At 40.5% G+C, this 27648-nt stretch overlaps 1 long non-coding RNA gene across 1 annotated transcript in view; it reads right to left on the reverse strand.

Moving 5' to 3' along the window:
• Positions 1–978: 978 nt before the first annotated feature.
• Positions 979–27648, reverse strand: part of LOC309871159 — an 84894-nt gene continuing 58224 nt past the window's right edge. Inside the window, exon 3 of the long non-coding RNA XR_014315064.1 lies at positions 979–1047. This is a non-coding gene — a long non-coding RNA (uncharacterized lncRNA). The remainder of the gene's footprint in view (positions 1048–27648) is intronic.

Here is a 27648-nt window from a genome sequence, read left to right on the forward strand (position 1 = left end):
GTTCCAAGTCTTCTCTTTCCATTCATTCAATTTATTGAATGTCTATTCTTTGCCAAAAACTGTATTAGGTATATTTGGGTTTCTACTTACTCTTGATTCAACTTGGAGTAATTATTTTGTCCTGGAGATTCATCCATTTCATTGAGCTATTTAAATTAGTTGAATGGCATCATGTACTTTTATCATTTTTTAATCTTCTTTAAGAAGAAGATTTTCTTTCTTTTCGTTTTGATTAAACTTGTCACATTTGTGTCCTCAATTGTTTATATTTAAAGAATTCCTTCTGAATATCTCAATTCTGCTTTTCCCCTTACTTTTAAATATATTTGCTTCTGATCTCATTATTTAAATTTTTATAACTTTAGACTTTTCTTTTTAAAACTTATTAATCCATATTAGTTCTTATCTTTAATAATAGAAGTACAGTGATGAATTTATCTTTGATAATGGCTCTGGATGCCTCCCCATACATTTTTATATGTATTATTTTCTGTTTTCTGTATATATACTATTTTGTATATACTATGTTCATTTTTAAAAAAGATTTTATTTATTTATTTGACAGACAGAGATAACAAGTAGTCAGGGAGGGAAGCAGGGGCGGGGGGAATCAGGCTCTCTGCTGAGCAGAGAGCCCGATGTGGGCTCAATCCAAGGACCCTGGGATCATGATCTGAGCCGAAGGTAGAGGCTTAACCCACTGAGCCACCCAGGTGCCCCTACTTACTCATTTTTTTAAATGAAAATGAGAATAAACTAATTTGTTGCTTATAAAGATTTTATACTCCACATTTATTTTTAGAATAAAGAATTTTCTACATGTCATTTTTTCAAACCATGCAATTCCTAGGTGAAACATATTAGGCCAGTTAAGAGTTTAGTTTAAAAAGAAGAAGAATTTAGCTAATACAACCTATCACCTTTGTCAGGTAACTAGCCATTTGTTATGCATCACTTAGTTTCAGAATGGTAGCTCACCTGACTTCTAGCTTTGATGGTCTCAGAGTTCACGGTCCAGCCTTGGGTTGCTCCATGCAATGTACATACCTGTGTTATAGAAATAGATAAGGAAAAAAAGAGAGAGAGAGAGAGAAGATGCTGATGAGGAACGCTTTTCCAAGGCTTTCCTTAAAGGTTGATGAAGAGAAATTCCAATTTATATTTCACTACTTGGGAATCTTAATTAATTAATACCATTATTCAGGTTTGCATCAGTGATTTTTTAAAAAAGATATTATCTGTCAAAGTACTGCTTAAGTGAAACAACCACTTTGGCCAAAATATCAATTTTAATCAAGTGTTTTACCAAAAAATATTAGTCTCATTAAGCCTTCCAAGTCTTACAGTCCCTTTTGCTTGACTCTGATTCTGAAATAGTAGAAATCTTCATCTATATTTTTCCATTTTGTTTTATTTTACTTCTTTTCAGTGTTCCAGCATTCACTGTTTATGCACCACACCCAGTGCTCCGTGCAATACGTGCCCTCCATCATACCCACCACCAGGCTCACCCAACCCCCACCCTTCTCCCCTCCAAAACCCTCAATTTGTTTCTCAGAGTCCACAGTCGCTCATGGTTTGTCTCCCCCTCCAATTTCCCCCATAAGGAATAACATGGAGGACATTGGGAGATGGAGAGGAGAAGGAGTTGGGGGAATCTTCAGCAATTTTAACGTCCTTTGTAGAAAGATTTTGTTAAAATATTTAAGAATTTCTCTACTCTTCCTTTCTGATTTCCCAACAACTTCCCAATCCTGACCCAAATGTGAGTCCAGGGATTCCAAATAAAGTTTTTTTTTCCTTTACCCAACAAAGAATTAGAAACTGCTGATTCTGCATCTATTTTAAATTAAAATTAAGATACAAACAACTTGGCTACCTCAATGAGTGCTAAAGAGACTAGTCATTTTCCAACCCCATACTTTCTGCTATAAACATTGCCTAACTACTGGGATTTCTTAATTAAAGAGGACAAAAGGGAAAGAAAAGAGAGATTGTGCTCATCATTGAAAAGTAGACTATGAATGGATCTTGTTGCCATCTTTGTTTTCTGGTGACATATTGAGCAAGATTGAGGTCCACTATGAAAATGATCAACTAGGGGCACCTGGGTGGCTCAGTGGGTTAAAGCCTCTGCCTTTGTCTCAGGTCATGATCCCAGGGTCCTGGGATGGAGCCCTGCATGGGGCTCTCTGCTCAGCAGGGAGCCTACTTCCACCTCTCTTTCTGTCTGCCTCTTTGCCTACTTGTGATCTCTCTCTGTCAAATAAATAAATAAAATCTTAAAAAATTTTTTAAAAAGAAGATGATCAACTATGGATGGAAATGGGGTTGGGTGTGGTTGATGTGGTCCTATTCTTGGTGTGTATTTGTTTGGGGGAACATACTGATGCTCCCAGCAAGAACTGGATCCTGTGCTAACATTTTGTTTACAAGTAATGCTATAATGCCAAGGTTGCAAACTTGGCTTGGGTCTGTGTCCAGCCCATCAGACTTATTTGTTTGATCTTCACAATCTTAAAAAAAAAAAAAAAATGGAGCCAACTTTTAATGATCAGGTGATTTCACATAAACACTCTCAGTTCTGGCTTTCTTGAAAAATCAGAATAAGATAAAATCAGGTGATACAACAAGCATTTCCCACAAGCTCCAATTGCCTAGAACTGATTAGCAGCTGTCCATTACCTCCCCCCCACCCCCCCGTCTATCCATCATTTACAGCTCTCTCCTTGACACTGAGTTTCATTTGCCATTTAGCATCATGCTGGAGCTGTTTTTCTTAGTAATAGCAAAATATTATATCTTGAAAGTAAAAAAAATGAAAGGCAAGCTGAGAACGTTCTTCTCCCAAGATAAAATGACAGACCACATTTATTTATGTAAGTGAAAAAATCCGTATGTTTAATAAGCAAACAAGTTGGGTCTGTGTCACAAGAACACAACTCAAGGCATCCAGCCATCCTACTACGTGATGTTACCCTCATGGCCCATGTAGGTGTTGAAATTTACAGTCTCAAATTGTTACATTCTCTGAATCAGTGATTCTCAACAAAACAGTATAGAGGAATATCAGAAACATCAAATAGTTTTTTTCAAAGTACACTTCCTTCCACATGGACATTTTTGGGATACATGCCCCTCTGGAGTCTTTATCTGATTGTGGAAGCTGTCTAGGAGATTCCGATATAATTAACTGCTGGAGAATTCTATACCCAATCGTTAAGTGAGACCTATTGAAAGGCATCCTGATGTCGTTTTTCTAATTTCTCTCCCCTGTCCCATCCCAAAATAAAATGGCCAACAGCCCAAGAACTCAGGCATCAGGCCCACCACCCATAATGGAGCTACAGTTAGGTGTATAGATGGTGAGAAGCTGCCAACAAGCCTCTTCTGACTGAAGTTCTTGTTTAAGATGGTGTTTGGGGGTTCAGAGTTGGGATAAAATGTACCTGACACCTTTGAAAATGTGTTAGGACAGTTGGCTGGAAATCAGGATGTCTCCAGACGGGTGGTTCACAAATTTGAGAAGCTGGAGCATTTATTAAAATATCAATATCCAGGGGCGCCTGAGTGATTCACTGGGTTAGGCTTCTGCCTTCGGCTCAGGTCATGATCTCAGGGTCCTGGGATCGAGCCCCGCATCGGGCTCTCTGCTCAGCAGGGAGCCTCCTTCCTCCTCTCTCTGCCTCTCTGCCTACTTGTGGTCTCTGTCTGTCAAATAAATGAATAAAATCTTAAAATAAATAAATAAATAAAATAAAATACCAATGTCCAGGCCATGCCATTGCTCTATTTAGTAATTCTGCTGTAGGTATTGAAAGACTCAAACCAACAAACTGAACATGGCCAGAGTGTGTGGTGTGTGTGTGTGTGTGTGAGTGTGTGTGTGTGTATGTATATATATATATATATATATATATATATATATATATATATATATAAAAAACTCTGACCACATCCACTGCAGAAACAGTCCATGGAGCCAAACCACAGCCTCCATAGCAATCAGCCCCAAACACTCATGATCTGATTAATTAACTGCCAGCTTCCCTAATTTTTGTCCCTGCTCCCAATTTAGCACTAACCAGAGAAATCTAAATGTGTTCTCCTAACTAACCACATATGATGCCCCACTTCAAGTTAGTTTCTCCTGCTTTCCCATGCCAACCACTTCCAATCAAGGCATACCATAATCCTTCCCTTTTTCACTGTCACCTTTTACACTGCCCTGCCCACCTCTGAGTTTCTGCCAAATGCCAGTGATTGCGGCTGACTCACTTGTAATAGCAAGTTCTGAATAAATAGGCTTTGCTTGTTCTCATTTGGGTGGTCTTTATTTGTTTTCACAAATAACTTTATTTCACAAAAAACTTTATTTGTTTTCACAGGTTCCAGGAAACAATATTTTCAGCAGGCTCTCCAGATGATTTTGCAGCATATTAACATTTAAGAGCCATTGCTAGAAACCACTCGTATGTTCCCCAAATTTTGCAATAATCACTTGTGTGCGTATGTGTATAGGGCGAGGACACAGATTCTCATGCACCACCCCAAGTCCCAACTGAAACACAGTGTCTGGGAAATGGGTTTGGATTTTTTTTTTAAATAAGCCTCTTCCTCCAGGTGATGCTTATTGTCCATCAAAGGCATTTGGGAGCCACTGGACTATGCTACTATTCACAGGCTTGTGCCAGGTTGGCAGAATACAAAGTGCCTAGAAAGCTTATTATAAATCAAGATTTCCAGGCTCCAGCCCTGGAGATTCTGATGTGGTTAGTCAGGCTCTCCCAGTGATTCTGATGGGTAGCATGTTTTGGGAAGCAGTGCTCTACCTATGTGATTCTCAAACAGCCACGTACATACAAAGTCCCCGGGGATCTTCTGAAAGTGCTAGTTCTGAGTCAGTGGCCTGGATCAGGGCTGAGATTCTGCATATCTAACAAGCTCCCATATGATGTTTCTGTGGCTGGTCTGCTAGCGACCTTGGAGCAGTCAGTTAAAACCAAATAGGGAAACAGCCTCAGGGGTGAGACTCGGGCACCAGGAGATCATATCACACAGCCAAGTTCAGTCTTCATCTGCCTACTGCTTAGCCCCATGATGGGAGCAGTGTTTTTACAGGAATGGTACACAAGCCTGCTCAGGGATTGGCCCTGACATGTCACTTACTCCTCAACATGGCTTTGTGGCTTTTGCTCTTTCCCGTGGGCCTGAGAATGCCTGGAGGCACATCGAATGCACTGAAGACAGCATGTTCCGTGGAATTCCTGTTGAACCACCTGTTGCCAGCTTTCAGGGGCTTCCTGCTGAAGGAGAGAGGTAATGATAACCCAGAATCCCCTGTGCCCAACAGTTGGGAAAGTGAATGTGGAGAGAAAATAGTCTTCAATGACTGAGAGAATTTCCATAAGGTAAATTTGTTTTTAACTCAGGGGTGAATGTGATCGGATTCTACCAGCTAAGGGGGAAAAAAAAGAAAAAGACACCCAAACCCCCTTGGTGGCCAGATTTACTTATTTTTCATCTTTCTTTGCTAGGGTTTCATGACTGATTATAAGGGTAAGGGAGATGATAGTGTCACTGATGAGAAGGCAGATTTGGATGGGTTATAATTACAATTTACCCTTCACCAGATGGCTTCATCTTGTTGCCAGGCATTTGATGAGCTATTTTGTGAGGACTGTGTGAGGATGGGTTAAAGCCTGAAAGCCTGTGGATTTGAATGGACCAATGTGAAGGTGCTTTACGGATCCTCAGATGATTGACTCGCTTTTGCTTAGTGGATAAATAACCTTGTGCAAAATAAAATCTAAGAGAGCTATTCCAGAAGAAAATTACCTCATACTCAAGAACTATGTGGGCTTCAGGCAAGCAAGGATAATAGCAGAATTGAGCAAATTTGTAATATAGGCCTAGAACCATTTTTGTCATGATGTCATGGACACAAGTTTTTAAAAACCATCTATCCAAAATGCATCATAATAAATCAGTCATAAAATTCTCCTGGCTGATAAACATTTCATTCTGCCTATGCTCTGTAATTATCCATAGCAAAACATCCTCTGTATTATGAATGGCTGTTGTTTTCAACCATGTCTTAATATATGAACAAAAGGTATTTCTAAGAAATATTCATACATCTAAAGCCTGGGTCATGTTAACAGCAGAGGCTCTATGGTGAGACGGAGCCTCCTTGTAATTGCCATGACACATGGCCTTAATGCCCGGACAGAGGTTTTCAGGTTAGCAGAGTGAGGCAGCAGAATGCCCACGGGAAAAAAAAAATTCTTCATCATCTACAGATGAATGCACATCTGGTTTCAGAGGAACAAGATAGCTCTCAATAATTCTGATAGGCAGTGGTGGGCCTAATGGACATGCATCACAAACACATATACATACACACACATACACACATGTATCTTTGTAAAATTATAATGTCATATAATATTATATAATATATATAATTTATACATTTGTAACATATATATAATATACCATGCACCTTTACTTAAACAACAAATTTGATGTGAGTTCAAAAGTTTTTGAACAGAGGTCTAAAAATAAAATGGATAACCGAGCAGCTAAACTTTATTTTTTTATTTTTTTAAAGATTTTATTTATTTATTCAACAGAGAGAGATCACAAGTAAGCAGAGAGGTAGGCAGCTGAGCAGACAGCCCAATACGGGGCTCGATCCCAGGACCTAAGCTGAAGGCAGAGGCTTTAACCCACTGAGCCACCCAGGTGCCCCTCAAGTGGCTAAACTTTAAATAAATGTTTAGCAGATGGTGATAGAGACAGCCTAGACTAACCAAAGAAAACAAATGTTAAATGAAGGTCTTACATTATCACATAATGTCTTGTCTCACCTTATATTATAATACCCTAGGAGATACTGAATAAGGGAAAAACCTAGCAAAGACACTGAATGAAGAGATAAAAAAACCAGTCTGAGGAATTTCCAATAACTACTTTATCAGTGGGTATTAGATTAAGAAACACAATACTGGACTGCACACACCTTGTCCTACCTCATTCCCACCATCTGCCTCTATGGGCAGATACCCCAGGAAACCAACACCGACTTCATGATATAAAATTCTTTTTGAGTGGTTAGGCCTGCCTCTCCCCTGTACCCCCACACAGCAGCATGTCTCTTTCCATTCATACCCAACTTTGAGAAAAGGCACAGCTGTGAGGGAGAACTGGCTGGGCCACACTGTGTTCAGGGATATGTGGGCACCCTTGAAAAAGCTTGGGAACTGTGAAGGCTCGGGTTCCACATATATAAACACGAGAGCTGCAGATTAGAGTTGACTCCCTTTTACCCTCAGAGAACAGATGAGAAGGTTCATCTCAATCCAGCAACTTCTTCAGATTTCTGGCCATGCCAAAGAACTTGGGGCAAAAGCAGTCAGAAATGCCTTTAAGCTCAAGTTGGAAGAGGGGAGCTGGCTATGTACTCCCTAAGTGATACCTCTTAAAATTCTGTGCATAGATATCAGGCCTGGATAGCTCTTCTCTAAAGTATCAGTTAAAATAATAACAATAAATAATAAAAATAATAATATAATAAAATTCACAAAGGCCCTAAGGAAAAATTCAAGTAAAAGAAATTATTTGAAGACTCAGAAAGAGTATATATTTGCAAATTAGTTGCTATAGGAAACAGAATTAAAAAAATAAAAGACACCTGTTAGAGTGTTCATTGATAAACCAAAAGCTCTCAGGGGTCAGAACATTGTGCTCCCTCTCTTAACATCACATCGATTTAACACTCTGGGTACCCAGAGGCCCCTGCTGAGCTCCTGTGAGTGGACCTGTCTCCTCCGGAGACTGTCAGACAGAAGGTAGCAGCCCGAGATGTTAATCCAGGAAGCAATTTCTTTTCTTATCTCCTCTCACTTGTCATACTTTTTGTCACATTTCTATTGACCTTGGACCACATAGGATATTAAGCTTCCTGAATTTATTTTTTAATGGTTTTGTATCTGGAGATTCCTTATTCTATTACATTGGTATGTAGTGTAGCATTTCCTCAATCCTTTTCTTGGGCATAGATTTTATAATAAATTAAATGTGTTAGTAAATTAATAAAGTAGCAACTCATTTCTGACATTGAGGGTGAAACAATAGTATTACTGTTTCTTTATGATTTAAGCATTGCATTACCTTTTTAAAATAAGGATTCCCTTATAAGTCTCACAACAACCCACAAGTAGGTTGGAAATTCCTGCTTTGTGGCTTGGGCAACTGACTCTCAGGAGGCTTATGTACCTTGTTCTAAGTCACATGGAGAAGTCAGGATTTGAACTCTCGTCTACTTTACTCCAAAGCCCCTTCTGCCATAACCATGCTCTCTTGAAACAACACACTGCCAGGAGCTGATGGTTTTTCTCTACAGCGTCCCTATCTTCTGGTTAAATTGGTCTGTTAGGCAGAATTACAGTTCTCAGTTATTTCCCCTAATGACTCTCTTCTCTAACTCCCCTGGGTCAGTTTGCTGGGCCTATTTGAGCCTGGACTCTGAAATTTACTTTTCCCTTGGCACACATTCTCTCTCATTCTTTCTTTAGAGGAAGTAACAATTGGCTGACGATTGTCAGCCAATTATTAGCTAATTACTGCCTAGCAATTCACTAGGTAAGGATAGGAAGAAACTTAGGTAATATTAAGGAGAGAATAATTTGCCCCTACTTTTCAGTCTGTGTCACAAAAGAAACGTAAAAAAAAAGAAAAAAAGAAAAAAAAAGAAATCATTACCCAAACCAGTAATACCCACCTTGATAAGTCACCTCCTTCACTAGATGTGATTTCAAATGATTTTCTAAGAAAATCAAATCTACTTTCAAAGGGCAAAAATTTGGCATAATTCAGATATTCAAAAGAATGAGCTGTGGTTTCTGAAGGCAATTCAGAGTTAGTCCAAAAATAAAGTTTGAGATGGTTGAAAGAAATATAAAGTTTTTCAGAGTGAGCACTTTGAAAGTGAACATTCTTTTGCATACAGATTTTTTATATGTTATTAAAAACCGAGAGTCATTTTCTTTCCAATAAATACTGTTCTATACCTAAGTTGGACAGAGTTGACTTATGTTACTTACAATCACAAATACTAATTAATAAAAATTTCAAACCTAAAGTGTGGTGTTCAAATAATAGAACTTGAAATATGATCTTAAATATAAACCTTGGTTTACTCAAGGTATGGAAGGAAGCCTGCACGGTGGTTCATTCCATCCTGGCTCAGACCCATTTAAAGCATTACAGGAGGGGTGCCTGGGTGGCTCAGTGTGTTAAAGCCTCTGCCTTTGGCTCAGGTCATGATCCCAGAGTTCTGGGATCGAGCCCCGCATCATGTTCTTTGCTCAGTAGGGAGCCTGCTTGCCTGTCTCTCTGTCTACTTGTGATCTCTGTCTGCCAAATAAATAAATAAATAATTTTTTAAAAAAAAAAGCATTATAGAAAAAAAAAAGTTAAACTGTTAACTGTTTATTGGGATTGAGATTATATGCCTCAAATGGATCTTCAGGGAACTTAGAAAATGTCATATTATTTAAGGATATTGGTTATTTCTTGAGGCTTTCGGCAAGGGTGATGCTCAAAATATGGCTAACAACTGGTACATCCCCGGGTCCCCCCAATAAGAATGGATGCCAGGTGTGGAGCTGGGCCCTGAGACTCTGCTGGGCCCCATGCTGAACCTTTAGTTAGTTGTTGGTTGTGATGTCCTCTGCGATGCCCTGGGGAGGAGCCAGCGCACCGGGGAAGGGAGGAGGGTAGTGAAGGGACTGGAAAGAGGTATGAGGTGGTCGCTCTTGCAGTTCTGGTCTTACAGTGAACTGGTTAAATATCACTCTGGCTTTCAGGAAGATCCTCCAAAAATGAGCTCTTGTCTAAGTTGACTCATGTGATAGAAGCAGAAAGGAAGTCGAGTTCAGGACCATAATCCAGGACCAGTAATGCAGGACCTCTGTGGGTGAGTTGAATTCTCAGTGTGAGTAAAAGCAGGATGATGATGGAAACAGAGTGAGCATGAAGGAGAGCCTAGTACTGTCCTCACAAATGGGTAGAATCTGCTCCCTGGCCCTTTTCCCACCACATAGGGCTCCTCTGTGCCTTTCCTGTTTGCTACCTCTTATAAGACTGGAATCTGGCTGCTCTGCAGAAAAGAGGGAGCTTAACTCCAGTGCCTTAAGCGTGTCCTGCTGTGCATGTTGTGCCTATCAGAGGTAATAATTTTCCCACTGTTAAACACTCTCCAGTGGCTTACAGGCTGGGATGGGGAAGAGATGGCTCTGCCTCCCTGCCTGGTCTATTGCTTTAGGCTGTGCCATGCCAGTGCAGGATGAAGTCTGGTCAGGTGGGCAGAGCCCCCAGACCTCTTGCAAAGAGATGGAAATGCAAGGGAATGAGGTATGCCCCGGAGTTAAGGATCATAATTTTTAAATTTGTTGCTTTGGCTATAAACTTTCCCAGATTGAATAGACTGGCAACTTACTAGGGTTTGAAGGAAGTTAAACTAACAAAGAAAATCCAGCTTAGCAAAAAACCTATGATACTGAACTTCTAAAACAATTCCCAGGCTCCAAAATCACCAGGAAGGGGGAAAGAGGAGTCATCCTTACATGTTTCTTAGCCATGGTCCTGGAGGTCAAACAGATACAGGGAATCTCACCAGGAGGAGACTTAGGAAGCCATACTGGCCAACCAGGCGCAGAAGCAAAGGACATGCTAGGGACCAGGATGGTGAGTATCCTACATTTTCAGCTTCTCCCTTTATAGATGGGCGTTCCTATTGTGGTTTTCCTCTACTACCGATTATTCAGCATGTTGGGGGTACTTAAATTTATCAATTAGCTATAAAGTAACAGACTAAAAGAAGCCATAACCAGATTATACCCATCATCCAAGGGTTGAGGCTAGATTGGATATGACTTGGGGTGATCTTTCTTTCAGAGGATGGAGGTGATTTCACATGGGATGATTGTCTTACACTAGGAATTCTGGAATTGTAACTGTCGGAATAGAGGTTAGTGTAATCCCTCGGCAGCCACAGGGTAGAATGTAATAGACTGTGGTAGTTACATTTATCAGCCCAGGAAACTTTCCCTCCCCCCCCCCTTTTTTTTGTATTAAGAGCTTCTGCTCTGCTAGCTAACAAAGTGACCAGTGAAACATCTGTCCTTGATGGTCCCCAGTCCAGTGTGGCTGTGCTATCCTGTGCTACCACTCCTGCTCCAGGCCTGGCATATCATAAGCTCCCTTGCCCTGTGAAGTGATTTGTTCTAGCGTGGTCACATGACCCAAGCAAACACAGAGAGAAATACGCTTTCCCTGCTAATGGTGGTTTGCTGACCATGGTCCCCACTACATGGAGAAGAGATAAAAACTGGATAATGACAATATTAGTGCTACTGAGTATCCAGTTTCAGATCCTTAGTTCTTGGTTTTTAGTCTTCATAACTTTTCCGAATGTTTTGTGAGCTATCTCTGTATCTTCATATATATATATATATTTTTCTATGTATTTGAATATCCATAATTATACAACTTTTATACATATAATTCTCTATATAACAATATAATATAGATGAGGTTAGTTTCCTTCATTTTGCAACCAAATGGTACCATGTAATATAAACTTGAATTCTGTAACTAGCAATAAAATGATCAAAATGACCCCCCAAATGTGCAACCCTCCTGTAACATGTATTATTTAAACAAATCTGCCATTATGTTCAGAAAAGTTATACACAAAATGCCATGAGAGAGTGAAAGCTGCTATAATGCATGTGACATTTCTACATGTCAAAAGCAGGAAAATATTTTCGAATTGATTTAGCAATTTTTTCCAACCACTTTCACACCTCAGTTAATTTTCATGAAAAAAGGAACATAATACAAGTCAGCTAGTGGTAATAATAGCAATTATTTATTAAGCACTTACTAAATGGTAGCTGTTACTAGACACTGCGCTGTAAGCATTGCTGTCCTGGTTTACAAATGCGGAACTGAGGTTCAGAGAGTTTCAGTAATGTTACCAGTTCACAGTCAGTGGGTGGCAGGGCGAGGTCTGAAGTCTACATTGGATGCTTCTAAAATCCGTGTGCTTTACCCCACACCGCATGGCATTTCCTCTCTACATACTTGGATCCCATCTTTCCAATAAGAAGCAAGAGTGACAACTTGGCTTAGACAACCGTTACCTTAGAAATGGAGAGGTGTGGAAAGAGAAGGCGGCTGAGACAGAATGCAGGACAGTAGAAAGTACCGCATGTTGTCAGGTAAAGTTCATTGATCCCTATAGTAGTGCAGCTTTTCAGTTGACAAAGCTTTTCTCTGCTGCTTCAGTACAAAGGCTTCGGAGAAAATAGGTAGTGAACAGCAAAGAGAGCTTTCTCTAGAAATCGGGAAAAAGGAAAACTCAAGATGGTGAGGGCCAGGAAGGGGGCAGTGCATCATCACAAGTGTGCCCTGTCTATGAGCAGCTGCTTCCCGGGGCAGGAGTGGCAGGACAGGACACACAGCTACCCTGGACCAGGACGATCAAGGACAGATGCCTCCCGTCGTTAGCGGGAGCACTGCACTGATTGGTGCTACCAAAAGCTCACAGGGCCTGGAGGACCACCCGTGAGGCCTGCAGGCTGCTACTGATTATCTGCTGAGTGGTTTTCCCTGCTGCAGAACAAAGGAAGGCTGCAGGGAGGCTGAGAGAGGAAAGCAGCTTTCCCTTTCCATTCACGGCAGGCACAGCAGTTTAACCAGAAATGCAAATGCTTTAGACTAAGGGGAGCTGCAAATTCTTTGCTAATTTCCTTACTTGCACTGCTCTGCTCTCTGTTCCTGCTCAAAACTATTCTGAAAAGTAACATATACTTTTATTTACATATTTACCAGCCTGATCATACCCCAAAGGCTGGAGAAATCAAGGCCCCCCCCCCCAATAAAAAGGCTTCCTCCTTTCTTCTGGATTATATCCAGAGTGTTATTAAGAAACTTGGCATCTCTGCCAAATCTTGCTTTTAGAAACAAGATGCACTTCGGCTAATTAGTTTTATCTAATGAAAAATGTCTGCTTGAACTGGACTCATTTCCCCCAGGGGTTCTGGTCTTTCTAGGAAATAAAGGAAAACCTGACATTTTTTTTTTTTTCCTTTCACAGGCTGGAGACATATTTATTTTGCAGTTGACACAAAAGGATCCTTTGTGATATCCTTGCCTGAGGGCACATATCCAGCTCTAACCGTGTGATTAGCCATACCCTTTGGAAAATTAAAAGCACATAGCTAGGAAGGGAATAAAAACACTGATTCAATAAGTTGAGCTCAGGAAACATGACTGAGTCAGAAATAAGAAGGAATGTGCAATGTCAGGCTTTGGACAAGATTAGGTGAGAAACTGGTAAGCCAGAGGGAACTCACACTCTGTCAGATCCAGCCAACTATCTCATGTCCCTTTTGTAGCCTCTGAGGTCAGCACTGAGCCCCAAGAAATGAGTGGCTTTGTTGAGTAGTGGTGAATCAGTTCAGTTAAAGAATCCAGTGGCCTAGACTTCTCGTTCAAAATGGCAGTCAACAGCAGTTTATGACTCTTTCAAACTTTGCATTAAAAGACCCAAGAAAGAAACTTAGAGAAATACACAACACCAGAAAATTCAAAGCAACAAGCAAATTAGTACCAGAGTCTTAGAGGAATTTTTACAAATAACAAGGCAAATTACAATAAGTTAGTTTTGAAAACAAAGCAAAAACAAGGACTTCATTTCATCATACAGACACATCCTGAATATAGGTAAGCAGATGCTCTGTACCACACCCGCTCTCTATCTCTTGTCTCAGAACAAGAGTCTGTAACCCATGGATGTGGATGTTGAGGTAGCTTGAGCACCCTTGTCCTTTCCACCCTTCAGCCTCCCATCATGATACTCAACTTTCCATAATCAGCAACTTGTTGTCTCCCCAGTCTCTAAACATCGAAGTGCCCCAGCCTTCAGTGCTCTGTTTCCTACTTACCCTCACTCCCTAGGTGATCTCATTCAGACCCATGGCTTAAATGCCATTTATACAACAGTGATTCTCAAATTTTTACCTCTCTTCTTTATAATCATACCTCTTACGCCCAACTACTTTCTTGACCTCTTCACTTTGATATCTAATAGACATCTCAAAATATGTCCCAAACTGAACTTCTTTTTCCAGTTTTATTAGGGGCACAGGACTCTGGTGCAGTTGAAAATCCATACATGACTTTTGACTCCTCCAAAACTTAACTACTAATGGCTTACTGTTGACTGGAAGTCTCAACAATAACATAAACAATTAACACATAATTTGTATATCATCTGTATTTTATACTGTATTCTTTTTTTTTTCTCATTTAATTTTTTATTTTTTTATAAACATATATTTTTATCCCCAGGGGTACAGGTCTGTGAATCACCAGGTTTACACACTTCACAGCACTCACCAAAGCACATACCCTCCCCAATGTCCATAATCCCACCCCCTTCTCCCAAACCCCCTCCCCCCAGCAACCCTCAGTTTGTTTTGTGAGATTAAGAGTCACTTATGGTTTGTCTCCCTCCCAATCCCATCTTGTTTCATTTATTCTTCTCCTACCCACTTAAGCCTCCATGTTGCATCACCATTATAAGAAAGTAAGCTAGAGAGAAAAAATGTTATTGAGGAAAATCATAAGGAAGAGAAAATAGACTTATGGTACTTACCATACTGAAATCCACATAAAAGTGGACCTGCACAGTTCAAACCCATGTTGATCAAGGGTCAACCATAGATACAAAGAGAGAGGGAGAAAGAGAGAGAGAGAGAGAGACGGGGGAGAAGGAAAAGAAAAAATTTTTTTTCCTTGTGAGAAGAGCTCTTAGGATTCACTCTCTTAACTTTTATATGCACATTCAGCAGCATTGACAATAGTCACCGTGTTGTAAATTACAACTCTAGTAATTATTTCTCTTACAATCGGAAGTTTTTGCCTTTGACCATCTTCCTCCAACTGAACTCCTGATATCCTTGCCCCAAGTCTCCCACTCCTTGAGTTTTCCTAACTCAGTAAATAAATGGAACTCCACTTTAAGAATTTCTCAGGACAAAATCTTGGAGTTATCCTTAACTCAGCTCTGTGTCTCATGCAGATACCCAGTGCATTGGTAAATCCAGTTGGCTCTTCCTTCATGACATACCCAGAATAAGACCATTTCTCGCTACCTGTATGTGGTAGCTCAAGCTGACATTATTTTTTAGATTATTGCAGTAATCTCCTGACAGGTCTCCTTGCTTCCACCCTGCCTTCTTCTCAATCAATTTTCCACATAACAGCTAGAGGGATTAATTTTAAAACAAAGTCTGATGAAATCATTCCTCTGCCCCAAACCCACCAGCAGCTTCTCATCTCACTGAGAGTAAAATCCAGAGTCCTTGCCAGGCCCCCTGCAGCCCAGACTCTGGTCACATGTACGAATTCCTTCCTGCAGCCTCACTGGTTTCCTTCTCATGCCTCACGCAACCAACCAGACTCCTATCGAGGGCATTTACACTTGCTGTTCCACCTGTTTGGGAAGTTCTTCTATTATATCCCTCCTGGGTGACTTTTTCATTCCTTTAGATAGCTTCATGTTCAGTTCTGGTGGAAGGGTTTTCTCAAACCCTTTGTATGAAGTAGCACCCTCTCCAGGTCATCTTGTGCTCTCTCCTTTCTCTGCCTTATTTTCCTGCATACCACCTAACCCCAAGATGTTTTACTTTACTTGGATATTGTCTCTCGCTGAGGGACTTCACAAGAGCAGGGACTTTGTTGTGTCGCTCCTACATTTTCAGCACTATACTCATAGAAAGCTTCCAGTAAATATTTGTTGAATGAATGAGGATCTACAACCAGTTCTGTGCTCCGGCCCTCATCCTACAATGAGGAAGGCAGGCTCCTGGGTCAATTTGGGATATCCGGAGCAGCTGGCCCCATATCTGGCCCTCTCCAACTTCCCTCCTTTATTCAAATAGACCCTACCTGCTAGTTCTCAGTGTTTCTCACTAAAGAGAATCCTACTATGCAATTTGAGAGTTTATCCCTCCTTTTATTTTTGTCCTTCTCCTTGGGAAAAGGTTGAGAGTGGTGAGGCTGAGATATCTCTAGACACAGGGGTGAGGAGGGTAATTCTGCTTTACAAGCCATCATCTCTCCTTGCTGACCCATGCTCATTTCTACACATTCCGACCTTGGCCTCAGGCCACAGGTACAGTGCATGCTGCACCTTCCTCAGCCTGAGCCCAGATCCCTTTGGAATGTAGCTGTCTCGGAATTTCCGCAGACTCTTTGGGGGCTCAAGAACACTAGGCTGGAAAAAGATGTATCCTGATTTTATGTGGCCTACACTTTATGTAATTTTGGAGGGGTGGCTTGTAAGAAAAAAACATACAAAATTGGAAACAAGTGACTTTTTACTTAGAATGGATAATCACAATTTGCACATTTAGAAAGCCGATGTACCATAGCCATCAAAATCTAGAAAAATATTTTTAATTAGTTACTGTCAGTTCGGTAATAACTTTATTTTTTGGCATATTCTTCAATTGCCTCTTACATGACAACAATTTTAGAATATTGTTTCTTTGAGTATAATAGTAGGATAATTCAGCCTTTCCTTTCGTGTGGTAGATAAAACATGTGGCTTCACACATAGACTGTTGGTAGTATCATTACAAGCTCGTGCCTTACCAACAAAGAAATTCTTTTTAGAAAAGTATTTTATTTATTTGTTTGAGAGAGAGACAGAGAGCACACGCATGAACAGGGGGAGGGGGCAGACAGAGAGAGAGAAGCAGGCTCCCCACTGAGCAGGGAGCCTGACACGGTACTCAATCCCAGGACTCCGGCATCATGACCTGAGCCAAAGGCAGATGCTTAGCTGACTAAGCCACACATGCGCCCCACCAACAGAGAAATTCTGATAAACTATATTTTGTATGATTCCCATTTAAAGACAAACAAACAAGCTGAGTTTGTTTCCAACAGTCGGGATCTTCCATGTTGACAAAATGACAATGAGAACTAAATCCTCAGTTTACAATTTTACTGAACTGTTGGTTGGCAGAATTTCGCACAGATGAGTTTCTGGTGCCATACATTTCAGATGTGGTTTCCTTTCCACTACCTGCATTTTTCCAATAGTTCTGGGCACCAGAGGGCTTATTCATCCTACAATAAATAGAGATTCTGCATCTTCCTATCATGATGCCAGATGAGATGGTATAGTTTGAAGGAATAGGTGTATTCCTGGAGATTATTCCTATATGAGAATGAGTATATAAGAAGGTGCTTGCAAACCACAAAAGTATATCCTGACATAAGCATCTGGAATGTACCCTTAATACACTTTTCTTTTACACAGATCTTGGTCTGTGGTCATCCCGTATGAGGGAATAATGATGGAGGGGCAGGTGGAGAAGAAAGAGACAGTGGTCTTAACTGATTGCAGCTAAGATATCCTACTTGTGAACATATTGCTGAGCTTGTCCCAGGCTTTGTGAATGGGAGGGCCCTGAACCTGATCTTCCTTTGCTTTATGGTAGATACCCTCTGCTGGGAAATTCTGATTGTGTGAGGCTGTCCATAGGCAGACACATCTATCCCAACCTCTCCCTGAAATACTGTCTTTCTGCCATGTAGGAGCAATATGGGATGAAGTTTGCATCTCCTTGGCTAGACTTACAAGTGTTCCGAAGGGAGCATATTCTGCTCTCATACTGGTCCTAACTGTACATCTTAGTTTCCCATCACATGTGCAGTATCTGAAACTTGAGACAAGGTCCCGAGCCCATTCTTAGGGATCCTGACAACATCCAGGTTCTCATCAAATCCTCTCTAGCTTTCCCTTCCTGCTGACGGGTTGAACTCTCGCTTCATTTAGAGAAGAAAAATCTTATTACATCTTACATTTTTTTTCAAATTCTGTATTTTATAGCATAAAGTCTATACCTTTGGTTCTCCAGGCATATTCCTTTTGAACCAAGCCTTTTTAAAAAAAAAAAAAAATTCAAAATAAATACTATTTTTCTCTCAGGTACCCAGTCCTTATAAATCAATAATTCATTGGCTTTTAAGACTATGCTCTTAACCAAGATTTGCAAGTCTGTTTAAGACACCGGAAGTCAAAAAAGTGACTCTTCTTTGTGTATATGTTTGCTTCCTCTGAGTGTTGTCTGAGAAAAAGGCTCCCTTTGAAGCCTGAAGCAGGTATGGTGGAGTATGGAACAGGGAAAGGCAACCTATTAATATCTCAACATGTTTCTGTTCTAGGAAGTATTGGTTTGGGCATCTAAGCATCAGAAAGATTATCCAGAAAAACTGGCCAAACAAAAGGGCTGTGATATCAGTGAGGGTCCTGCTGTGCATACATAGAAAAGAATGTACTAGAAGAACTAAGGTGCTTCTAAGTTTTTGGAAAAGTCAAAACAGCAGGCTCTAGGGTAGGTCTTTAGGAATGACTTTCTGAGCAGTATTGATCAAAAGAACTGCTACTCATGCTATAATTAGATAGTTGGTGGTTCATGAAGCCACTTTACCCTGATGCCAGCTCCAGGATCACATAGCATTCTGTTTTCTACCTGGGGATCCAAAGGCTGCCAGCAGGTCTGTATGCTGTTTGTATCTAGAGCTACACCAGCAGTATGAATGCTTCATATGCTGCCACCTCCCTCCCCAAAGAGCTCGGCTCCAAATTCAGGTCTCACATGAGTACACCTGACCATCCTAGCTCATGGAAATTTGGGAGATAGTTTTAGCTTCTCAGCCTCTGTGACAGAAGAAGGCCTAGCAGGAGGACATTGGAAGAGTTGCGAGTGCCCCAATCTGCTCTCCATCCGTTGGAGCTTGTACAATAACCCCACCTCTGGGAACCCAAGACCAGCCGCTTAGGACTAGGAGCTCCTTAGGACGAGCTCCCAGGACTGGCTCTCAGATCAGCTCCTGTTCCAGCAAGATGCTGGCTACACATGAAAGAAAAATCCACCACAGCACAGTGTCTGTGAATTTAGATCCTGAGCTACCTGACTCAACCATGAAATCCTACAGAAGATACTTCTTAAAGACACAACAGGAGAGATTCAGTCCTATTGGTGATACACGCTGAGACTCACTTTTCTCAATAAATATGCATCTTGGCTACAAAATATTGTGTGGGGTCATGACCCCATTAATTTCTGTAAACAAATTTAAATTCGATGTATTATAATACACTAAATGATGTCAGACCAATATTAAATAACCCTGTGGAAGCAATCTTTCTTCAATCATGGAGAAACTGAAAGCTGCATTATATTCATGACTGAGCATAAATAACATGTTAGACTTCATTGTTCAGTAAAAATTGAAGCATAAATGAGCTCTTCCCTAATTTTAGTTTCACTTGTCATGCCATTTTAATTCCTCTTAATTTACTCATTCATAGAGTCAGTACAGAAAGGTATGAAAAACATTAATCTTCATCTCCTTATAATTTTAGCAAAGGTCTCTCTGCATTCACATCTCTAGGTGGTATTTTCCTTCCTTCTGTTGTGACATAAATTAAACTCAGTATGTTGGTTAGACATGTGGTGGATGAAATATACAAAGGTCATTCCAATGCATGTGTTTACCTGGGATCCTCCAACAGTATCATTAAGTGTCCTTTTTGGAACATGATCTTGTTTCTGCCACTCTCCACCATCTGGCTCCGGTACTCTGGGAGAGGGCCACACTTACATGAACACATTCCACAACCCCCTTCTGACCTCCACATTGACCACACACGGAACGCCTGCAGCTGTGCCTAGCTATTGCATGCTGCTGCCTCCTGCTTCTGCCTAGATCAATCTGCCACCAGCTCCCTTACTCTTGAGAGTGTCCTTGCACAGGGTGCACCTGAGAAACTGTAGCAGTGTTCCTTAGAACGAGAGCACTTTACTTGGTATAGATCAGGACTCTTGCCCACTTCTGTCCCCTCTGGCAGAGTGTCCAAATCCTCACTGTGTCTTTCTCTCTTTTTTGTCCATGTCCACATGTCCCTTGTGTGTTCACAAGGACATGGAGCCAAGGTGTTAAAGGGCAAGGAAATGCTAAACAGATCTGTCTCCCATACCAGGAGTAAAGACTAGCAATCAAACATTCATCCACTTATTTACTTAGAGGAGTCTGTGCTCTTCTGAAGCCTCCCCTGCCTTCTAATATGCATACACACACACACATGCGTGCACACACACACACACACACACAGCCTGTACAATGGCTGGAAATTCACAGATACATATAAGCTCTGGGAGCAAATAGTTTTGTGATCTTGTATACCACCAACCCCAGGGCAGAAGTGTTGTGTGACAGTGGGAGGTGCTGCCTCTGCCACTGGGGCACAGATAGCTTCAAATCTGCTATTTTAAAACAGTCTATTCCCTGCTTCCAGTGAACCTATGCTGATATTTATGGATGGCCCACCATTGCTCTCTTGCTACCTTACTTTTGTATAGTTTTGTTTTTGTTTCATATGAAAGATAATTCTTAAAAACACACAAAAAGAAATATGTCCACATTTCTCATTTCTATCTCTGAAGCCCAAGATGTCATAGCCCTTACAAGGCTTATTTCTTTAGACATCAGCAGAGTAACAGATGTCTTTTAACAAATATAGTATGGGATATTCCAGACACATAGAGAGGTATAAAGAATGATATAACAAACAGATAAGTACCTGCCATCTATCTGACTTCAGAGTAAAATATTATCAACAAATTTGCAGACCCCTGTATCCTTCCTGATTCAATTTTCTTCTCTCCCAAAGGTAACTACTATTCTGATTCTAGCGATGCACGTTTCTTAACTTTCCTTATACTCCTTGAGCTACTAACTTCCAGATAAACTCAGTTAAAGCTGGGATTGTTCCCTGGGCCTCCTTTCTGCTGTGGTACCTGGTTTTAATGTAGATCTGTATAATGTCAGGGAATGAGGTGTATGACTGATTTACAATGAAACACCTGGCTTCGAGGTGCCTTACCTGATGCTCACACCTGGCCACCTCCGTGATGGATCTCCTCGAGATGCCCATATCCTCTACCAGCCCCAGGCAGGTTTTGGTGTGCCCTCTGCTGGCCATGAGTCTCTGCGGGCCCCAGGGCTTCCCACCATTCCTCACTGAAAACAAGAGCTTCGCTTGGGGATGAACAAGACTCTGCTGGGAGGCTGCTACTCCAATTCAACCAGAGTTTCGCAAGCTGTGCTTTGCAATTTCATATGAATACAAATATGCCAAAGACACTGATTTATTTAACTTAACTCCCATTCTTGGACATGTATATACTTCAGTGGCCATCTCTGTACATACAACTTGGTCCACAGTATAAATTCCTACTTATAAAACTTCAAGATTAAAGAAGATACATATTCCAAGGATGCCTGAGTGGCTCAGCCAGTTGAGCCACTGCCTCCGGCTCAGGTCGTGATATCTGGGTCCTGGGATCGAGACCCGACTGGGCTTCTTGCTCGGCAGGGAACCTGCTTCTCTCTCCACCTCTGCCTGCACTCTTCCTGCTTGTGTGCTCTCTCTCCCTGACAAATAAATAAATAAATTTATTTTAAAGAAGATACACATTGCAAAGAATTTTGGTATGTATTATCAAAATGCTTCCTGGAAAAATTGTATTTATATCTATAATCAACGTTTAAGGACATCCAGTTTTTTAAAATTTTTTTAGATTATACACTTTGCTATGCATCTATTAACTTCAACTTATTGGTCACATTATTAAAATTCCCTAACACTAAGTTTTGTCTATTTGGTTTACTAGATTAATTGGTGGTATGTTAAAATATCTCACTATTGTCTTTCACCTTATGTTTATCTTACTAACAGTGTATGCTATTTGCATAGAAAGTATAACGATTATCACAACTTCATTTGGCCTATATGCGTTATTCATTTTAAATGTCTTTAAATTATGTATTTCATTAAATGTGTTTGGACTTGAATTCTTGTCGTATATATGTAATATGTATACACACACATAAATTCAGTAAATGTTGTTGAGGAAATGAATAAACAGTGACTAGCTGAACCCCTGGCATCAGGCACATTAAAATAAATCCTGCCTGTCTTTCAGGAAGCTCTTTCTGTCATGAGACTAGGTAGTTTCCTTTCATAATTGGCTCTTTGAAAGAAATCACCCTCGTTTCATATGTGATTTCCTAATCTTCAAATGCATGATTCCTCTTCCCTCATATTCTTTTATTCTAGTCATTGGGCCCTTTTACCTGATCAGAGGGCGAGACAAGGCTGATCTCCCCCTGCTTTCCTAGCTTAAAATCTGAGCACTTGTGGCTGCAGAGAAAGCAGGAAGAAAGGCCCTGGGACGGTGGGCCTTAGAATTTACTGTGCCTAAGAATGGCCTGAGGAGCTTGTTAGAGCTCAGAATCGTGGGCCTCTCAGCTGTAGAATCTGTAGGGTAGGTTGAGAGTTGGGCTCTGAAATCTGTATTTTAAAAAACCTCCAGGTGATTTTGATACCTGTGGTCTTCAGAAGACACATCCTGAAGCACTGTCTGTAGGCCCCAGTGTCTCCCACTATTTGGGGATTTGGAGGCTGCCCGGCTTGGTAGTGTAGGGTAACTTTCCCTGCACTGGTATTTCAGAAAGCTTATATTTATGAATTTATAGGAGCAATCTTAATCTGTAAAAAAAAAAAAAAATTAATTTCTGAAGTGTTAATTAGGAGTACCTAGCTAATTCTGAGATGCTAATTCGGAGTCCTGTGTCAGACACCAATAGCCATAGGGGTCTGCTCTTCCCCAGCAGCCGGCTCTGGCCCAGGATGTTTCCTTTCAGTGTGTCTGCATGGAATATGGGTTTCAAAGGCCACAAGGAGCCCAGGGAATTTGACTCTGTTGCAGAAATTTCTAAAAATTCAAGATACTGAAAACCAACTCCAAAGTTGGGGCTTTCTAGTTGCTCTAAAGCCCTGTGCACCTAAAAGAGGGGTGGTCATTTGAATATTCAAACCTGGTTGGAGGAGTGGGGAAATGGGGGGCGCAAAGAAAGACATCGGGGAGGTCTCCTCATTGCCTGTGTCTGGGTGGAGGGAGGGGTTACCTGCACATCTGGAGAAGAGAGAGAGAAAGAGATCTGTAATTACAGAGCAGTTAAGGCTGACTGGTGAATGCTGTGGAAGTTCTCTGATGCCCTCCAGGCATCCTCCGTACCACATGGTGAAAGTTTAATTACTGTCACAGAGACATATGTCTTACTTTTACAGAGATCATACATCATACCTCCTCACAAACATGGGTTTTGAAAGATCACAGTGTTTACACGTTTTTGGAATTAGTTGTCCACATTGAAAGGTTGAGATATCACAAAAAAATTTTTTTTCACAGGTTTCTGGCTTTCTCTGAAAAACAGGAAGATCTGACCACATTGAGTCTTAATCTTCCCCTGGCAACCTTAAAGGGGCTAAGGAAGCTAAGGGAAGCAAGAGAGGCTTGCCAGGGTGCCAGGTCCCCACCACTCCATCTGGATTCCCAGAACCACTGCTTTACCAACAAGTCCCCCACGGCTTTTGGCCTTACACATGCTACTTAAAAGCTGCCCCTTGCTTATGTTGATTTCTTCCTCACACGTCATCTGAGGGGATATGATTTTGCATTCTCTTATGATGAGGTTCCTGTCTTCTAGCCACCATCCCTGTGGGAAAGGCCAGGGGACTAAGGGTATTCCCAGGTCAGCCCTTGCCATCTGTGCCCTTCCTCATTGTTCCAGTAATGATTTACAGCGAGACCTCCAGCAAGGGTGACCAACTCATCCTGGTTAGCATAAGACATTCTCCATTTTTGCATTGAAAGTCCTGTTTCCTGAGAAACTCCTCAGTCCTGGACAAACTGGAATAGGTGGCCAACTTATCTCCAGTAGACCGAAGGGACTTTGGAATTTGGGTCTGTGGGCACCAGCGCACACCCATGGGATCCTCTTCCACTAACTTTGGAAATCTCAAAGAGCTATCAGAGAAGAAGTAAGAAGTCTATCATAAGAACTCATGTATGCTGGCAAGAGAGGAGCAGTTTAGGATGTACTGTGTCTTTCTCTAGAAGGAAAATTAGACAAATCAGACCACTTCCTATCTCTTCTCCATATATTTAATGCAGCTGGACAAGGCATTAATGGCTGGGATGACCAACCATTTAACTTGGCCTGGGAATGTCTGTGCCTGCCTCCTGCCTAGCTGGACAATTGCTTACTACCCAGCCTCCTGGACCCAAGGGAGGTAGCTTCTCTGTAATTATAGGGTGGTAAATAGAGATTTTTAAATAGTTTAAATTTTCTGGGATCAAGACTTTCTTTTTCACACACATCTGCCTTTGAAAGGGTTTCGAAGTCTATAGTTTATGAAAGTGGAGAACAGCCTGTCCCAGCTTATATGATCCAGACATGGAGCTAGGCATAATACAAACCCAGCCTGTGCCCATCTATGGCTTTTATTTTATTCATGTTCTTATATTTTTTGTCAGTCAATAACTAATATTCTTTTCATGGAAAGTATGAAAGATCCAGACAAGTATAATGAGAAAAATAATCCATTATTCCTCAATAGATAAACTCATTTTTACTGATTTTATAGACATATAATTTATATTGTTCTTCTTTCATTTAATGGCACTTGATAAGCAAGGATGACATTAAAAAGTATTTAAGAACTGAAAGGACATAGGCACAGACCCAGTGCAGGTGATGCCAATGCTTAGCTGGCTGTGGGCTGGAAGTTGTGTCCTGAAGCTTCCTGCTCTGCCATGCCTTTGCCCTTAGTTGATTCACTGTAGGGAGGTCCGGGGGATTTGGGGAGGTTCCAGAGTAGGCAGGAGAATAAAGGTGCACTTGGGCTCTGGAGAGCAACTATTAACAAATATGTAAGTATTTCTTGTGTGCACAGGCTATTTATTGACCATGACCAATATCTTTAAAAATCTTTACCAGCATCAAATATACATAGAAATATATTACCACAGATATAGATGTGTGTGTGCATGTAATCCATGTAGATAGTCCTACTAAAGGACTTCTAGAAGCTATCACTCAACTGTTTGTTTTTTTTCCTCCAACTATTTCTCTCTCTATATATTTCAGTTTCTTTAATGAGTGTTCTGTAGTTCCTCGAGTACAGATCCTTTACCTCTTTGGTTAGGTTTAGTTCCAGGTATCTTATGGTTCTTGGTGCTATAGTAAATGGAATTGATTCTCTAATTTCCCTTTCTGTATTTTCATTGTTAGTGTATAAGAAAGCCACTGATTTCTGTACATTGACTTTGTATCCTGCCATGTTACTGAATTGCTGTATGAATTCTAGTAGTTTGGGGGTGGAGTCTTTCGGGTTTTCCATATAAAGAATCATGTCATCTGAGAAGAGAGAGAGTTTGACTTCTTCATTATCAATCTGGATACCTTTTATTTCTCTTTGTTGTCTGATTGCTGTTGCTAGGACTTCTAATACTATGTTGAACAAGAGTGGTGAGGGTGGGCATCCTTGTCGTGTTCCTGATCTCAACAGGAAGGCTGCGAGCTTTTTTCCCATTGAGGATGATATTTGCTGTGGGTCTTTCACAGATTTTATGAAGTTCAGGAATGTTCCCTCTATCCCTATACTTTGAAGCATTTTAATTAGGAATGGATGCTGGATTTTGTCAAATGCTTTTTCTGCATAAATTGAGAGGACCATGTGGTTCTTCTCTCTTCTCTTATTGATTTGTTCTATCACATTGATTGATTTGCGAATGCTGAACCATCCTATAACCCAAGGATGAATCCCACCTGGTCATGGTGGATAATCTTTTCAATGTGATTGGATCTTGTTTGCTAGGATCTTGTTGAGAATCTTATCATCCATATTAATCAGTGATATTAGCCTGAAATTCTCCTTTTTGGTGGGGTCTTTGCCTGGCTTGGAGATCAGGGTAATGCTGGCTTCATAAAAAGAGTCTGGAAGTTTTCCTTCTGCTTCAATTTTTTGAAACAGCTTCAGGAGAATAGGTGTAATTTCTTCTTTGAAGGTTTGGTAGAATTCCCCAGGGAATCCATCAGGTCCTGGGCTCTTGTTTTTTGGGAGGTTTTTGATCACTGCTTCAATCTCGTTACTAGATATCAGGCTATTCTGGTTGTCAGTTTCTTCCCAGTTCAATTTTGGGAGTTTATAGTTTTCCAGGAATGCATCCATTTCATCTAGGTTGCTTAACTTACTGGCATATAACTGTTGATAATAACTTCTGATGATTGTTTCTACTTCCTTGGTGTTAGTTGTGATCTCTCCGTTTTCATTCATAATTTTATTAATTTGAGCTTTCTCTCTTTTCTTTTGGATTAGTGTGGCCAATGGTTTATTGATCTTATTGATTCTTTCAAAAAACCAGTTTCTAGTTTCATTGATACATTCTACTGTATCTCTAGTTTGTACCTCATTGATCTCTGCTCTAATCTCGATTATTTCCCTTCTTATGTGTGGAGTTGGTTTGATTTGTTGTTGATTCTCCAGTTCTTTAAGGTGTAGAGATAGATGGTGTATTCTGGATTTTTCCATTTTTTTGAGGGAGGCTTGGATGGCTATGTATTTCCCCCCTAGGACCGCCTTTGCTGTATCCCATAGGTTTTGGACCGAAGTGTCTTCATTCTTATTGGTTTCCATGAATTGTTTAAGTTCTTCTTTGATCTCCTGGTTGATCCAAGCATTCTTAAGCAAGGTGGTCTTTTCTATATATATTTCAAACACACACACATCTATATATATATAGATATATATGTGATATATATATAGGTAGATAGATATATGCATATATATGTATATACATATATATGTACATATATACATATATACACACACATATATACATACATACACACATCTATATGTAGATATGTGTGTGTGTGTGTGTGTGTGTGTGTGTAGAAATTACTTAATGACTTTATTGTTGCAGGTGAAGTTATTCGTTATCCTTTGGTTATTTTTACATTTCTTTTTATTCTCACTCTTTCATCCTGTCCTCTCAATACAGTTATATGACAGTTCTGGGGTCAACCTACATTCTGTGGCTTTATCATATCAACTATGTATATATTGTTCACTGTTGAGCCAAATGAAATGCTGTGATTTCACTTCTTATCTTAGAGAAGTAGGTTAGAGCCTGGCAGGAAGGCTCTAACACTCCACTCTGACACCATAGACAAATCACTGTTCTATTTCCCACTCAGTTTACAATGGAAATATTAATGGTACCAACTTGCTACGGTGCTTGTAAAAACTAAAGGAGTTAACATGTGTAAAAGGGCTCAGAATATTAAGTGACATATCAGGAGTACTCAATAAAGTTCAGCTATAATTATTGCTCAGCTGTTTCTTTAAGTCAGAGTTAATATTGTCTCATTAAAAATTTTGCTTAATTTTCTTTGACTCTCAGTTTTTTCAAACATTCAATAGTTCTATAAATCACTTTTTAATAAGTTTTCACACATTCTACCCCATCAGGGTAGAATGGGCTGGGGGATTTATGAGGAGTGGTGGAGATTAAGGTAAACTGAAGGAGATATCCATCAACTGCTCCTCTGTCCACCTGCTTTTGTTAAGACGGACTTCTT

Source organism: Mustela nivalis, assembly GCF_964662115.1.
Source record: "Mustela nivalis genome assembly, chromosome: 8".
Lineage (NCBI taxonomy): Eukaryota > Metazoa > Chordata > Mammalia > Carnivora > Mustelidae > Mustela > Mustela nivalis.